The following is an 18009-nucleotide window of genomic DNA, read 5'->3' as shown; positions in this document are numbered from 1 at the left end:
CATCTCTCACTGCACCTCTCACTGCACATCTCATCTCTCACTGCACCTCTCAATGCACCTCTCATCTCTAACTGCACCTCTCACTGCACATCTCACTGCACCTATCACTGCACCTCTCGCACATCTCACTGCATCTCTCACTGCACCTCTCACTGCACATCTCACTGCACATCTCACTGCACCTCTCATCTCTCACTGCACCTCTCACTGCACATCTCATCTCTCACTGCACCTCTCACTGCACCTCTCACTGCACCTCTCACTGCACCTCTCACTGCACCTCTCACTGCACCTCTCACTGCACATCTCACTGCACATCTCACTGCACATCTCACTGCACCTCTCACTGCACCTCTCACTGCACATCTCACTGCACATCTCACTGCACATCTCACTGCACCTCTCACTGCACCTCTCACTGCATCTCTCACTGGGCCTGCTCTTCTCCCTGGGCCCCTTGCTCTTACTCTTCCTCGTCCAGACATTACAGTGTTTGTCTTTTTCTGTTTCCAAAAACATCACTCCTCAAAGTCCTCCTTTTAATGTATAAGTGTCAATGTAACAGAAAAAAATAACCCCTGCCACTGAGTCTAAGCCAGACTGGAATCAGCTATGGTTGGCCCAATTTACCCAACATAAATCAGGTGTGTGTCAATTATTCAATTGTTTGTTTATTATCAGCTGAGATATATTGTTTTTGAACTGATATTACGGACTATAAAGGAAACATAAACTCCACAGTGAACAACACTGCCTCTCTCCCAGATGAGCTGAACACTTTTTATGCTCGATTTGAGGGAACTAACATCCCCCTCGCGGAGAGAGTTCTCGCGGCTGAAGCTACAGAGGTTAGTACTCTCTCCGTCTCTGTAGCGGATGTAACCCGATCTTTCCGTCGGGTGAACATCCGTAAAGCCGCGGGTCCAGACGGTATTCCGGGCCGCGTCATCAGAAAGTGCGCGAACCAACTAGCTGGTGTTTTTACGGACATTTTCAATTGGTCCCTCTCCTTGTCTGTAGTCCCCACATGCTTCAAAACGTCCATCATCGTACCTGTACCGAAGCAAACCAACATCACCTGCTTAAATGACTGGCGCCCTGTTGCTCTGACCCCCATCATCAGTAAATGCTTTGAGAGACTAGTCAGAGATTACATCTGCTCTGTTCTACCTTCCTCACTAGACCCACTGCAGTTTGCATACCGCAATAACCGCTCCACTGATGATGCTATTGCATCTACAATACACACTGCTCTCTCCCACCTGGAAAAGAGGAACACATATGTGAGAATGCTATTTGTAGACTACAGCTCAGCATTCAATACCATAGTGCCCTCCTTGCTTGATGTGAAACTCCGGGCTCTGGGCTTAAACAGCTTGCTGTGCAGCTGGATCCTGGACTTCCTGTCAAACAGACGCCAGGTGGTTAGAATAGGCAGCAACATCTCCTCATCACTGACCCTCAACACTGGAGCCCCACAGGGCTGTGTTCTCAGCCCACTCTTGTACTCCTTGTACACATATGACTGCGTGGCAACTCACAGCTCTAATTCCATCATCAAGTTTGCTGATGATACTACGGTCGTAGGTCTGATCACCGACAACGATGAAACGGCCTACAGAGAGGAGGTGCTCACTCTGACGCACTGGTGTCAGAGGAACAACCTCTCCCTCAACATCAGCAAAACCAAGGAGCTAGTGGTCGACTTCAGGAAGAACGACAGAGAACACAGCCCCATCACCATCAATGGAGCACCGGTGGAGAGAGTCAGCAGCTTCAAGTTCCTCGGTGTCCACATCACAGAGGAACTCACATGGTCCGTCCACACTGAGGCCGTCGTGAAGAAGGCTCATCAGCGCCTCTTCTTCCTGAGACGGCTGAGGAAGTTTGGAATGAACCGCCACATCCTCACACAGTTCTACACCAGCACCGTCGAGAGCATCCTGACTGGCTGCATCACTGCCTGGTATGGCAATACTACCAGCCGTAACCGCAAAGCCTTGCGAAGGGTGGTGCGCACTGCCAGCCGTATCATCGGAGGTGAGCTTCCCTCCCTCCAGGATATTTATGCCAGGCGGTGTGTGAAGAAAGCTCGGAGGATCATCAGAGACTCTAGCCACCCGAGCCATGGGCTGCTCTCACTGCTACCCTCAGGCCGGCGGTACCGCAGCATCAGGACACCCACCAGCCGACTCCATGACAGCTTCTTCCCACAAGCAATTAGATTTCTAAACTCTTGATCCCTCATGATCAATAACCATAAACATTCTAACTGTCAACACAGCACAACATAACCTACTGCATTTACATAATATATATATATATATATATATATATATATATATATATATATATATATATATATATTTGCACCTTACGAGTATCTACTCTATGTATAATTACCTCTTTTTGTATTTTTGTATACTGTTGTATATGTAAATTGTTGTATATTGTATATTGTTGTATATTGTAAACTGTTGTATATTGTACATTGTATATTATTTATTGTTCTGTTAGTGTATATGGTACTGTGAGTAATTGTGCGCACATTAGATGTGTAATCTATGTAAATCTGATGTTTGCTGTAATTGTTTTCGTCACATCGTGTCATACTGCTATGTTGCTCGGAACTGCACCTAAGAATTTCACCCACTGTTGCACTTGTGTATATGGTTGTGTGACAATAAAAGGATTTGATTTGATTTGATTTGATTTGATATCATTGAAGAAGCCGAGGTTTTTATACTGTATCTAAGGTTTGGAATATTGTTTTTGCTATTGTGGGGTGGTGTGTGTTAACATTTGTAAATACTACAAAAACAATCCATAATTTTGTTGGGAGGTATAGCTTGTCTGTTAAGAAAATGTAAGCAATGTGGAAATGTGTTCACTGACTGCATATTGTGTGAAAACTGTATAGTATTGCTCTTAATTCATTATGATAAGATTTCCTGCATACAAAATATATTTCTAAAAAGTGCACAGATGTGGAATGTGTATTCATGGAATGCAATGTGGATTATGCCAGTACTTACAGAGACAGTGGTGCTTGGTGTAGGGGCACTGGACACTGCTGCACTGGGTTGGTCAACAGCCTGAGATGGTCTCCTAGCCACACTCAGATTTGGCTTTGCAGCAGCAATGTGGGACCCACCAAATCTTGGCTTGGTAAACTAAAAAAGGGCAAAACAATTTCAATGAAAAGACAAATTGAATTGTAACAGCACATTGGCCAAAAATATAATAAAATGTAAAATATCTATTGATCCTATCATTCATTATATAACTAAAGGACCTGCTTTCTTTCTTTAACTTATTTTTTTGTCTGTGTATTACCACACTCTACTACTTATACAGATTGAAATAAGCACAGTTAGAATAGAAAAATGTGTGGGAAGGTATTGCTAGAATGTGAGTATATAGTAATTTAACAAGTACCTTTTAAAAATGACTTAAAATCAAAAATAGTTTGCACATAGTTTGTAAGAGAAAGCGTTTATTAACAGTAATGAAGGTTACCCTTGAAATGGCAACAAAGCAGATTCATGATGACTTAATTAATAATACGTGTATAATTAATTGTGCATTAGTGGAATGTTACCTGAGAAATACAGAATGAAAGACGTAGCTTCAGTAGCCAGTTGGAAAAATCAAGAGAGATGCCATGAAGGACGCGAGTGTCCTTTAACCCATAATGGCAAAGCCCAATTAGAGAGGAAGAGGAGAATGCAAGAGCAGAGCCCAGAGAAGAAAGAGATCACATAGGTTACATTGTTCTTTCACCATTTTACTTGATCTAAACCAACCTGAGACAGTGAAACTGACCAATAAGCAGACTACAGCCGCCCCTGTACAAGGTGTGACAGCTGGCAGGTAGGTGTAAAAACATACCAGCCATTTCCACTGAGCTTAAACCTTTATACTAAACGTATATTAAAACTGCAATTATATATAAAAAAAATGTTATTACCTTTGACAAACTTGGTATAATTTTAGAAGTAGGCTGGGGTGGGAGCTGACGCTGACTCTGCGCCATGACCTCCTGTGCTGGTCCAGTAGCGGCAGACCGTTGTTCAACAACCCTTGGTGCTTGTCCAATAGAGGCTGTGGCCTGCTTAAGACAACCACAAAAATACATAGGCTACAATAATTGTTGAACGAGAAGAATTTGTTCAGTAAATTATATATATATAAAAAAATACAAGTTACATCTTTACATTGTTACCTTTTGAGTGTGAAAACCACATATGCACTTTGGGACCGCTCCGAGTTTTGAACAAAACTACTATAATACAAATTATTTCTTTAAAAAAAGCACACACGAAATTTACAATTATAATATATACAATTATATACAAATATAAAATTACATTGTCCGAAAATACAGTTAAAGTTACCGAAAAATAAGTTTCGCAGTCCTCCGTTAAAATGATGCTGCCTGACCTCCGTGACAGTGATGCTCGACGTCTGAACTTTTTGACCTCTGACACGCCCCTCAGGATATGTCATTACTTCGTACACCTTCGGCTCAGTTCGGCAACTTGATTGACACTCGGCTAGCTTCCTGACTCCTCCTCCTAGCGGTGCTAAGCGTAAACGTGCCATCGATATTTCCTTGTACTCTGATTGGTCAAGTGTCGAAAATGATAAGGAAAAAGTCAAGAATGGCGCTCTCTGATTGGCTGCAAATGTTATAATGTCGAGAATGGCGCTCTCTAATTGGCTGCAAATGTTGTATGCGCGTCGACGTGATTGGCTGTGGCGTTCAACATTGTTCAACATTATCCCCATTTTGACGGACTATCCTTCGGCAGCTGGCGTTCAAGTCCCAGTCTCCCCTGTAGGTGTGGGTTGGAGTCCCACTTCTGACAAACCTAACCTTTGGCTGTGGGCTGAAGATAGAGTCTTTAACCCTCTGGCAAGTTTATCCAGAAATGCAGTAATGTTGACAAAGCACTGCAATTCAGTTCATGCTAGAATTAAGAGAGGAACATTTCACACCTTCAAAATATCCATTCACTCAACATCCCCACCCCCACTGCCTCAAATCTCTGAATCTCCCAGTGCAAAAAAAATTTTTTTGTTTACATAAATAAACATAATTCTCAAATACCTGCAACATTATCTACATACATATCTATAAATAATGATGACATTGAATTAAATGATTAGGATTAGAATTATTACATCATGCAAAGGTGACAAAAAGCACACTCACCCTTTGATACTCGTCATGCCACTTCTTCTGTCGAGGAGCTGGCCTGTTACCCTCATTTGATGGCCAAACTCCTGTGCTGGCAAACTGTTTTAGCCTTGCAATCCAGTCAGTATCTGACATGGCTTTATGGGATTTTTTGCCAGACATTTTTTTTGTTGGGGGGCTAACGGTTAGGTTATATCGAACAAAACTACTATCAATAAAAATGATTTCTTAAAAAAAAGCACACACGATATTTACAATTATAATATATATACAATTATATACAAATATAAAATGACATTGTCCAAAAATACCGTTAAAGTGACCGGAAAATATGTTTCGCAGTCCTCCGTTAAAATGATGCTACCTGACCTCCGTGACAGTGATGCTCGACGTCTGAACTTCTTGCCCTCTGACACGCCCCACAGGATATGTTATTACTTCGTACACCTTCGGCTCAGTTTGTCAACTTGATTGACACTTGGCTAGCTTCCTGACTCCTCCTCCTAGCAAGGCCGGCGCTATGGGCGGGCCTTAGGGGGCCGGGCCCGCCTAGAGAGCTCCTGTGCCACCCCTCCATCCAATTTGCATTTAATAAATTATTTTAATAATAATAATAATAATTTACGTGCAGTATTTATATATTTATTGATGTGTATTTAAGTGCAATGTTTGACTTATAGGCTAATCTTATAAAAAAAAACTCCCGGAAGTTTGACTGATTGTTTACAAAAAAGGGGTTTCCCGCTGAGCCGCTCTGACCGCAGCATCTCGGTAAAGTTATAGCGACGCGACGTGCTCGGTTTTGCCTATTCAGAAACGAATGGAAAGAGAAACTCATGAGATTCCAATCCCAAAAACGTCGACTTCAGCTGTATTTAGAACGTGAGTAGGACAGTTGGTTTTATTACTCTTCGTAAGTTGCACCAGACGTGGTGTAAATTATGCATTTGACACTGATATGCAATATGTGTGTGAGTGTGTCGTAGTTGATTATGCATGGTTGATTTAATACTTAACTTGAGATTTGTGACTATTTGGCTGTTATTATAGGAAGTTGGCTTATAGCATGCTGTGTTCACGGAACAATGCAGACAAGGTTCATTAGTTAACATTAGTTAATGACTAACATGAACTAACCATGAGCGATACATTTGTTACTGTATTTGTTAATGTTAATTAATAAAAATACAGCTGTTCATTGTTTGTTCATGTTAGTTCACAGCCTATAGGCTATAACTGTAACATGATATCTCATGATAGCCGAAATATGATTGGGCAATAGGCTAATTATAGTTAGGATATTGAAATCGGTGTGAAACTGTTGTAGCTAGTGTTACCACCCGTCCCGGTTTTTCCGGGATTGTTCTTCTTTTTAACAACCTGTCCCGGGAAATGTATAAACTCTCCCTGATATACAAAAGGCTCATAAGAATTATGATATACAAAAGGCTCAAAAAAATTTCAAAAGGCTATGTGAATATGTCCCGGTTTTCGAAAGGCTACGAAGAATATGTCCTGGTTTTCGAAAGTCTACGTGAATATACGTTCAAACAGCGCGCACGGCAGAGAGGTAGAGAGCGCGAGACCTTGCGTGCATGAAGCGCATGTAAGCACCCCCCCCCACAATTTATTTGTTTGTCATAATTAGGCCCCCCCAAGAATATTAAATGCCCGTCCATTGATTTGTTTCTGCCGCCGGCTCTGCCTCCTAGCGGTGTTAAGCGTAAACGTGCCATCAACATTTCCTTGTACTCTGATTGGTCAAATGTCGAAAATGTTAAGGAAAAAGTCAAGAATGGCCCCCTCTGATTGGCTGAAAATTTTATAATGTCAAGAATGGCGCTCTCTAATTGGCTGCAAATGTTATAGCGCGTCGACGTGATTGGCTGTGGCGTTCAACATTATCTCCATTTTGAAGGACTATCCTTCGGCAGCTGGCGTTCAGGTCGCAGTCTCCATTGGAGGCGTGGGTTTGAATCCCACTTCTGACAAACCTAACCTTTGGCTGCGGGCTGAAGCTAGAGTCTTTAACCCTCTGGCAAGTTTATCCAGAAATGCAGTAATGTTGACAAAGCACTGCAATTCAGTTCATGCTAGAATTAACCAAACATTAAAGTAACACTGACCTGCAGTACATGACCTTTAAAGTAACACTTTAGTGCAATGTATGGGATTCTATGGCACTTGGAATTTCAAGTCCTGACATTTCAGAAAAATTGTAAAGCAAACGTGTTATCCACTACACTACGGAAACCTATTGATGAGACGCATGTGCTTTTTAGAAGATGGCTGCTTCTCATAATCTGCCCTGCAAGCAGTGTGACAGTCTGTAAATTCCACAAACAACAGAACAGAGGTCATTCAGCATGGCAGTCTGCCTACAGCTCCTTGGTACGATGGCCTTCACCTGTCTCAAAAGTAAAGGTGTTGTAGCGAATTGCAGCATTTATGTTTAAAATGCATCCACTTGTTTCCGGACAGTTTTGAACTGAGGACCTTTCGCGTGTAAAGCGAACGTGATAACCACTACAATACAGAAACTTGATTTGAACGTCAGTCCCTACGGTTCTAGGGTACGCTTGTTCAAAAGCGACTGAAACTATAGACTGCCCAGTGTTTTTAACATGGCAAAAAGCTGCTAATTTTGTTGGCAGACCAAACATGTTTTATTACTGTACAGGAAACCTCAAAGGTCATTTGTTTTATTTTTGTCCTTTTCTAAAGAGATTAAACCACAAACATCCCTGCAAGTGTACAGACCTGCTCAACAGAAAATCACATACGATATTTTTGCAAAAACCACCCATAGTTTCCACCCAGTTTCGAACTGGGGACCTTCTGCGTGTAAGGGGAACGTGATAACCATTACACTATGGAAACACATCTTCAGGATTCAGACATAAATCATTAGGTGCACGCTTTTTAAAAAGCGTATAAAGGAAATGACCGCTACACCCACCTAGCGTGGCAAACAGTTTAAATCTTCTGTCAGAAGACAACTGCTGTTTCTGCTCAGTTTCGAACCAAGGACCTTACGCACGTTAGGCGAACGTGATGAACACTACACTACAGAAACCTATTGATGAGGTCATTCGGCATGGCAGTCTGCCTACAGCTCCTTGGTACGATGGCCTTCACCTGTCTCAAAAGTAAGGGTTTTGTAGCGAATTGCAGCATTTATGTCTAAAGTGCCTCCACTTGGGAGATCCAGTCCTTTACTGCTGCCAAAAGACCGGTACAAAAGTTTTGCTCCAGCAAACAAGTTACAGGAGGAGCTGGCCAGGGTCCCCAGACAACTGTTTTAATGACAGCTTGAGCAAAATGCAACGTGTTGGCCAGGAATCGAACCCGGGTCAAATGCTTAGAAGGCAGATATTCTCACCACTATACCACCAACGCAAGACCATTGGGTGTAGGCTTAAAAAAATTGCATGAACTTATTGACCTGACCTACCAGGCACCATATTAAAAAAGAGGTCTCTAATATAATAATGTAACACGTTTTATACAGACACTTCATATTTAAATGGTATTAGATTATTTTTTGGATTCACTGGCTTCTGTGAAGCGTTGAGTTAAAATGATGCATGACGCCGTTCCTGGAAATCGCGCTGTTCGGGGACAACTACCTGTCTCTGCAACTCCTCTTTAGTATAGTGGAAAGTATCTCCGCCTGTCACGCTATAGTCTGGGGTTCGATTCCCTGATGGAGAGATCCAGTTCTTTACTGCTGCCAAAAGACATTAACAAAAGTTTTGCTCCATCAAACAAGTTACAGGAGAAGTTGGCAAGGGGCCCGGACGACTGTTCTAAAGACAGCTTGAGAAAAATGCAATTCGTTGGGCGGGAATCGAACCCATACAGCAAGAATGGACAGACCCAGGAATTGAACCCATACAGGAAGAATTCTCATAATCAAGGTATTTAATTTAAAAATGTGAGACTTTTTATACAGACACTTCATATTTAAATGGTATTAGATTATTTTTTTTGGATTCACTGGCTTCTGTGAAGCGTTGAGCTAATATGACGCTGTTCCTGGAAATGGGAAGGCTGTTTGTAGCGAGCTGTAGTCGCGCTGATCGGGGGTGACAACCTGTCTCTGCAACTCCTTGTTAGTATATGGGAAAGTATCTCCGCCTGTCAAGCGTAAGACCGGGGTTCGATTCCCCGACGGGGAGATCCAGTCCTTTACTGCTGCCAAAAGACCAGTACAAAAGTTTTGCTGCAGCAAACGAGTTACAGGAGGAGCTGGCCAGGGTCCCCAGACAACTGTTTTAACGACAGCTTGAGCAAAATGCAATGCGTTGGCAGGTAATCGAACCCAGGTCAACTGCTTGGAAGGCAGCTATGCTCACCACTATACCACCAACGCAAGACTGTTGGATGTAGGCTGGAAGCCCTGTTGTGCGGTCAGCAAAGAAATTTTGCAATACATTAGCAGCTGGCAGGTGCAGATGAACTGAAACTCTCTTTGTTTGGACCTGGCACTTAAAAAAAATTGCATGAACTTATTGACTTTACCTACCAGGCTCCATATTAAAAAACAAGGTCTCTAATTTAATAATGTAACACGTTTTATACAGACACTTCATATTTGACACATGACGCCGTTCCTGGAAGTCGCGCTGATCAGGTACATCTACCGGTCTCTACAACTCCTCGTTAGTATAGTCGAGGTATAGTATAGTAGTATAGTATTTTTAGAAGATGGCTCCTTCCCATAATCTGCCCTGCAAGCAGTGTGACAGTCTGTAAATTCCACAAACAACAGTATAGAGGTCATTCGGCATGGCAGTCTACCTACAGCTCTTTGGTACGATGGCCTTCATCTGTCTCAAACGTAAGGGTTTTGTAGCGAATTGCAGCATTTATATTTAAAATGCCTCCACTTGTTTCCGCCGGGTTTTGAACTGAGAACTTTTCGCGTATAAAGCGAACATGATAACCACTACACTACGGAAACTTGATTTGTATGTCAGTCCCACCTCTTCTAGGGTACGCTTGTTCAAAAGCAAATTAAACTATAGACTGCCCAGTGTTTTTAACATGGCAAAAGCTGCTAATTTTGTTGGCAGACCAAACATTTTTTTATTACTGTACAGGAAACCTCAATGGTCATTTGTTTTATTTTTGTCCTTTTCTAAAGAGATTGAACCACAAACATTCCTGCAAGTGTACTGACCTGCTCAACAGAAAATCGCATATGAAATTTTTACAAAAACCACCCACAGTTTCCGCCCAGTTTCGAACCTTCGCGTGTGAGGCGAACAGTCTGCCTACAGCTCCTTGGTACGATGGCCTTCAACTGTCTCAAAAGTAAGGGTTTGTAGCGAATTGCAGCATTTATATTTAAAATGCCTCCACTTGTTTCCGGCCAGTTTTGAACTGAGGACCTTTCGCGGCGGGAGTCGAAAATGGTTAAGCTTAACTTCCCTTAACTTTTCCCATTCATTCTCTATGGTAGTGCTTAACACTACGGATGCAATATACCTTTGGCCACACGTAGACTTCCTGGCGCTGTTCCGCTTTTCCGTGGCGGGGAGTTTAAATAGCATAGTGTCATCTGTCAGTCATTCGCAGTGGAGGAGGGGAGACCCGTTTTACGAACGGAGAGATATTTGTTTACCGACTTGTCAGCAAACTTGTTTTGTTTTGTTGCTGTCTAAACTACCTGCAGACAGATTTTCCCTCAGGTGACCGCATATACATTATTATTCAAATATTTTATAATTTAAATTGCATGTATATTGTCATGTAATCGTATTGTTATCGTGTTGAATGGATTGTGACGATAAGAAACAGTAAACTCCTTGTTGTGAATACAGCTGTTATTTTATAAGAGTATCTTTGTTTGTAAAGGTGAATGTTTCATCCTAATCTCTCACTATGCTTAAAATATATGTTAACAGTGCAGTAAGATGTAATGTGCAGTAGTATGGAGGACCAAACTTGCAATTAAAAATGAATGAATAAATAAATGTATAAATAGATAGATAAATAAATGTGATAATAGGAAAATAAATAAAGGAATAAACGACTTGCTAAAATAAATATGATTCATTTTAATCAAATGTATTTTTGTATGTTTTTCCCCTAATTTATAATTTTTTGCTTTTATATTTTAATGTATTTGTATAATTTTTAATTGTATTTATTTATTATTTTATTTATTTGTTTGTTCCATTTATTCTTATATTTATTTATGCATTCATTTATTTGTATATTTATTTATTCCAATATGTATTTATTTCCAGATTTATTTATTTTAATCTTTATTTATTTTTATTTTTATTTCTTTATTTTTATATCTATTCTTACATTTTTTTGATGTGCATGATAATTAGGTTGGTTGGTCTTGCTTACCAAATATAAATATTAATTAACAAATAAATAAAAGCAGAAAATAAATTAAGGGAAATAATACAAAAATTAGTTTGATAAAGAATAAATCATATTTATTTTATCAAATCGTTTATTCCTTTATTTATTTTCCTATTATCAAATTTATCTTTTTATTTGTTTACATGTTTATTTATTAATTTAATTTCTGCGGGTTTGGTCCTCCTATAATGTAATTAATATCAGACACACACATATATTACATTTAAATTACAAACAAATATATATATGTGTACAATTTAATGGTATAATTTAACATTTTTAATTAGTTAACTTGTTAACTTTTTATATATACATATATAAATTTTTAAAGCAATTTAAATAATGAATATTAAATAATGCAAATTTAATAAACAGTACGTGCTCTAAGGCTGCATTTATTCAGTTAAGAAACAGTAATAGTATAGAATATTATAGCATTGTAAAATAACTCTTTTATATATATCACTGATGCTTTAGTATTAACTGTCTTATTTCATTTTGTTACTGTAAGTATTTAAATGCTTATGCTGAGACGCTAATGAATACATTCTGATTTCAGAACAGCATCATGAAGAAAACAGTGTTCTTCCCAGGGAAAGTCAAAGTGTCTTTCAGGAAAGGCCCATCAGGCCATTTACGCCGGGACCCATCAGAAGAGGCAAAAAGAATTAAAGACAACCCTTTACTGCAGGACAAGTCAACACCTCAAAGAGAAGATCTGGTCAAGTTGAACGCCCGTTCTGTTGTGTTACATAGAGGAGGGGATGTCTCTGACAAGCAAGAGGTGTTGGGAGAATGCATTCTTCAGTTCGGCAAGTACAAGGGCAAGTCTTTCAAGTGGTTATTAGAGAATGATGTCAGCTATGCTTTGTACCTGTCCGATAAGGTTGAGGAAGAAGAACAGGCTGGGCAGTTCAACCCAGAGGGTCCATGCAAGGATAGCCTCATTTCCTTTCTTGAGTATTCAAGAAGCTTCAAGGAAATTGAAGATCTTAAACAGTATCTGTCTCAAAGGCCAGACGCAGTGCCTTTTTTGACAGAGGATGACAATACTGTTGGATTTGGATCCAGAGCACAAGACACTTGGAGGAAGATTTGGGATACCAGGGCAGACGGATATGCTTTCTTTATAATGAGGCAGAAGTGTGTGCCAGGCAGCAAAATGTACAATTTGCAGCAGTATCTTTTAAAACAGCAGCAAAAACAGATGACCAAAAACACTCCTCCGATGCCCTCACCATCAGCTTCCGCTGCAAGACCACCTGTTCCTTCCATTACTGACTCTGATCAGCCTGGTGAGTTAATAAAATTCATGCAAGTTTGCTTATATTGATTCTTAAAGCCTGCCTAGCTGCTGATGCATTTGTCATATTTTATAGTAATGGAGGAGGATGAAGAACTGGAGAGGATGATGCTTAGTATTTCTCCAACAAAATATCTCACACAGCTGAGTAAGTAAATCAAGTATCGTGTCATGTGTGTTATATATACCCATGTCAAATTCTTATAAAATTGGTATAAAATTGTACATACTGGAGAGAAACCATTCAAATTATAATGCTTAATTTTTAGGATCATCTGCAGCCACAGGATCCACAGTCTTATCTACAACAGGTTACTTTACACATCAGTTTTGGAGGCTTATTCGGTTACATACAGACTTATCTTACATTTCTGTTTTTTAATTATCTTATTTGTTGTTTTGGCACTGTTCTTGCCTGTTCTAAAAAACATGTTCTTTTGTTCTAACTACTGTTAAGGTTTGAATATACCAGTGGTGAGGGTGAGTGCACTTCATGAATTGTATGCATGCTATTTAAACTGTTTTTATTTGTTGTGAAAAAGTGGACTGTTTACTTACAGACATTTGAACATTATCAGAATGTGCATTACTAGAATAAATAACAAAATACATAGAATAAAATAATAAATAATGATTAGTCATTTAATGTAGTCAAGACAATCAAATACATATCATGTACATTCAGTGTTTTAATATGTTTTTAATTTCCTCCCTGTGCTTTTCCTTGCAGCTCTGCCGCAGCCTCCATCAACATCAGCTCCTGTGTGTAGGCCTTCTTCACAGGGTGAAGGCTTTATACCACCTCAAGCAGCACAATCAGCACCTCCACCTGCACCAATGCCGTCTGCACTGACTGAAACCCCTGTTCCCAGCTACTTGAACAAAAAAAGTAAAGACAGTTAAACACACGAGCATTAAATGTGTTATACACGCATATATATATATATATATATATATATATATATGCATTTATTTCCTTTGCTTTGTGTTCCGTGCAGTTCTGCCACAGCCTTCACCACCATCACATGCAGTCTCTAGTTCTCCCAATCCACCATCTCCTGTGTGTAGACCTTCTTCACAGACTGATGGCTCTGTACCACCTCCTGCAGCACAATCAGCACCTACAGCTCCTGCATCAATGACGTCTGCACAGACGGAAGCACCTGTTACTAGCTACTTGCAAGATATTAGCCACTGGAACTGCTCTCTTCATCAAAGAATTTGGATGAAAACAGAGTCCATGGGGCTCTGGCCAGGATCACACCCAGTAAGACACCTAATGAATATGGTCTCCTTGTGGCGCTATCCACCTCAGCCTGAGCTTATAGAGACAAACATGAGCCTTCCGTCACCAAAGTACTTCCAGCTCCATCCCTTTTTCATTTGGAAACCTGAGCACAGTATAAATGAAAGGCTTAGAAACAACTACATCCTGCCCTGACTCTACAGCTGTCCAAATCCTCATGTTGTGTCCTCAGGTGTGGGAAGACCCCGAGTGATCCTTGGCACTAGTGGGCAATATTACATCCTTGCTTCACGTCTGTGCTGTAAGGCATGTAAAAAATACTGGTTCGCTGATAAACCTCAGTGGGTGGACATGCTACCACAGCAATTCAGAAACATCTTGCCAACCTTCCTCACTCATAAGAAGGCAATCTGTAAAACTGTGATGGATGAACTGAGGCGCTCTGGAAAATCCCCTAATGACAAGGCCAACCAGCTGTCTGAGGTGCTTCACCTTAAGTTTGAAAGAGCCCACCTTGCATACCTTCTCATTGTGCAGAACGTCAGGGATGCTGAAGCAGGGCTGTATGGCCAGAAAACCATCACAGGAGCATTGAGGAAGGATGACACACCTGCTTCGTTTGGGGGTTACGAAGATACTGATGGGTGGCATGGGGTGTCTGTGTCTGCACATTATCTGGTGGAGTGCCTGCTTCAGGAATATCAACGGCAAGAGGCAGCTCTCACTCAGCTCCTTCAAGGAACTTTTGGACAGGTGTTCAGATCAGATCACACACGCAAAGTTGCTAGAAAAGTGACCCTCTCATCTGGCACAATGTCATCCTACGCTGTGATGAACGAGAACTGGATGATCCTGTCCTGGGTGATGCTGCAGTCTGAGAGTGAGCAATCCTTGAGTTCAATGTACTGTGGGATGGCCAATCGCTACAGTGCTGCTAGCATACCCAAGGCCAAGTACCAGTGGGTGGACAGGTAAGAATAATCACATCTCATCACACATCACATCAAGATGTGTAAGCAAAGGTAATGAATACATTAAAATTAAAATGTATTTCCCTTTTATGTACTTAGGGACTGCTGTGCTGCTTTCAGAGTGATGGACCCAGGACCGTATGAGCACCAGCAGTGGGAAGCTTGGAGGACCACTGAAGCTACTGTGGCAGAGGTTACATCAGAAAACCTCAAGAATGTAAATGCCGCTTGCCAGAAGTACAATGAGGACATGGTGGTTAAACTAGACTTGTTTCACTGTATGCGGCGATTCACCAGGGAATGTGTTTCGGAGCACCATCCTCTGTATAGCTCGTTCTGCCAGTTCCTCTCTTCTGCCGTAGTAGATCAGAGTGACCTGGAGAAACTGAGGAACGCATACAAGTTCTGTGGAATTGAGCCTGCTAATCCCACAAAGCAGCACATCAGAGCGCACTGCAGGACAAAAGTGCCACATCCTAGAGAGCTGGTCCAAAGAGTGGAAGAAGTACTTCACCATTTCCATCTTGCAAAGGATCCCAACAACATCTTCCTTTTTAAACCCTCGATGCTAAAATTTCGGTACAACTGAATCATGTCAAGGGTGAAGGAGCTGCTGTGCCCATCGGGATCCCTGTCAGAGGCACTTCACAGCAAGAGGGGTTTCATTTCCACCAGGCTCAGTGAGTAACGGGTAATCGCGTCTCTCCTGAGCTGTTCCAGGCGCAGGGTATGACTGGTGTCGCACGCTGGAATTATCAGCGGCTGGTGGACCTGAAGCAGCCTGGGCTTGTCTTACCTGGAGTGTTTGACCCTGTTTTGATGATGGAGTTAAACAGGGCATCTATAAGAGTGACTGGGTAACCCAAATATCCAGCCTTCCACATCTCCAGCTGGGACACAAGAGAGAGGTTTGGCCTACAATATGTGGAGCCAGGCTGTCGACCTGTGCCTCTTGACTTTGACAAACACAAAAGCAGGAAGACAGACCTAGGGATGCAAGAAGAGTCTTCATCTGGCACTGAGTTCTCATTTCCATCTCAGGTAAGCCTTTAAAGTTCTTTGATAACAAACTTTTTTTAAAAAACAAATACTTAATAATTCTCGCTCGCATATAACACTAATTTTGCTGAATTTCAGAAATGCTTAGAGGATTCCTCTTCTGCTGAGACCCCTCTTGCTCCTGAACCAGAGGCCACCCCACAGACTCTCATTTTCAATGTTTTTCTACTCCGAGTGCTGTGACAGTGAAGGAACAAACATCTGAGGAGTTTCTTTTAGATGCAGGTAATTATATTATTCATACAGGCACCAATGTGTGTAATCTGTTTGCCTAATCTATGCACACAAAACAAATACTTCGTTTAATAATTTTGTGAATCTCTTTTAGAACTGCCAAGCACACCACCACTGCCTTTAGCTGCTTCTCCCTGTGCTGCTCGGACTGGACCCATTAAGACAGGCGGTCGAGTCTTTGTGTTGGACCATAACAGATGGACAGATCCAATGAGAAATGCCATTGATGGTTTGCTGGCCAAGCACCACGGGAGCAAGGACCTCCTGACAAAGGTGGATGGTGAATATGCTGCTATGGTACAGAGTGCCTGCACTGACCCAAACAGCCTTTTGCACTCAACCACAAAGCAGCACATGAGCAGGTACATAAAAAACCTTGCTAAAAAAAAGAACACTAATGCTTCACTCAACACCAGCCCAGAAAAGCTCCTGGAGACACAGCAGTTATGGCAGCTTCTTCACTCAGGCAGTGAAATCATCAGTGTCCCAGTGACAGTACTGCCACCTGCCCCAGTCAATCCTCCCGCAAAGAGTGTTCCTGAGACTGTCTTTCTGGACCAGGCAGCGCTTGAGAAGATGGTGAAGGACATCATAGTGAAGCAGCAGGCAGTTCAGCAGCAACAACAACAGCATATGCTGCAAAAAAAGCACACTAGATCCTGTTTAGCCTGTGGTCAGCCTAATTCTCGATACATGGGTGATGGCACCTCAATACATTTCTTTTATCAAGGTGGTGATGTTAAATACTTCTACTGCTCCAAGAAAGTTTTTGACACATATTCCGCAGAGGGCCTGACCAACCCCAGAATGCCCTTTGAAGACTTTGCAGAGACTCCTTTTTTTCAGCGAGAACTGGAGTCCTCGAAGCAGAGAGGGGCAGTAAATAGGAGGGTGATTGAGGAGAGAAGCAAGAGAAAGTCAATAATGGAGCATCCTACTGGTCGTCTGTGCAGATTCTGCCACCTACCACTGAAACAAGGACCCAACAGTCCTCATATTCACACTGGTTTCCCTGGAGTGGCAGGCAAATACATTTACTGTCCTGCTAAAGTGTTTTCCCTTTATCAGGCTCAGGGAATGAAATTTCATGGAAAGACTTTCAGCAGTCTCCATTCTATGAGGCTGAGAAGCAGAGGTGGATTGAGGAAAAGAAAAAATGACTTCACTGACAAATGACATGCCCAGACCTCAAATACTGTTTATAGCTCAAAGACATTCCTTGCACAATCTTATGCATATATGTATATACATATTATTGCACTTTTAATGTATATATATATATATATATATATATATATATATATATATATATATATATATATATATATATATATTATTTTTTTAAATATTTAATTTATTTCCATTTGTTCATTAAAATACCAAAAGTATTGTATTTTATTGTATTTTAGTGTTTTTTTAAGTTCATTTATTGACTTGCATTATTTTATCTTGCTCAGATTTGAAAAACACTAAATGTTAAGCACTGGTACTATTATACTCTGTACATAATTGTTTAGTTTAAAATACTTTTTTTCTTGTTTTTTCCTGTTCTCCTCAACTTTAGATATTATTATTGCTGTTGTTTAATCTATAATCTATCATTTTAAAT

This window comes from Siphateles boraxobius, unplaced genomic scaffold (genome assembly GCF_051911475.1).
Source record: "Siphateles boraxobius isolate OS27281-9 unplaced genomic scaffold, OSU_SipBor_1 42, whole genome shotgun sequence".
Lineage (NCBI taxonomy): Eukaryota > Metazoa > Chordata > Actinopteri > Cypriniformes > Leuciscidae > Siphateles > Siphateles boraxobius.
Note: the sequence above shows the minus strand (reverse complement) of the source record.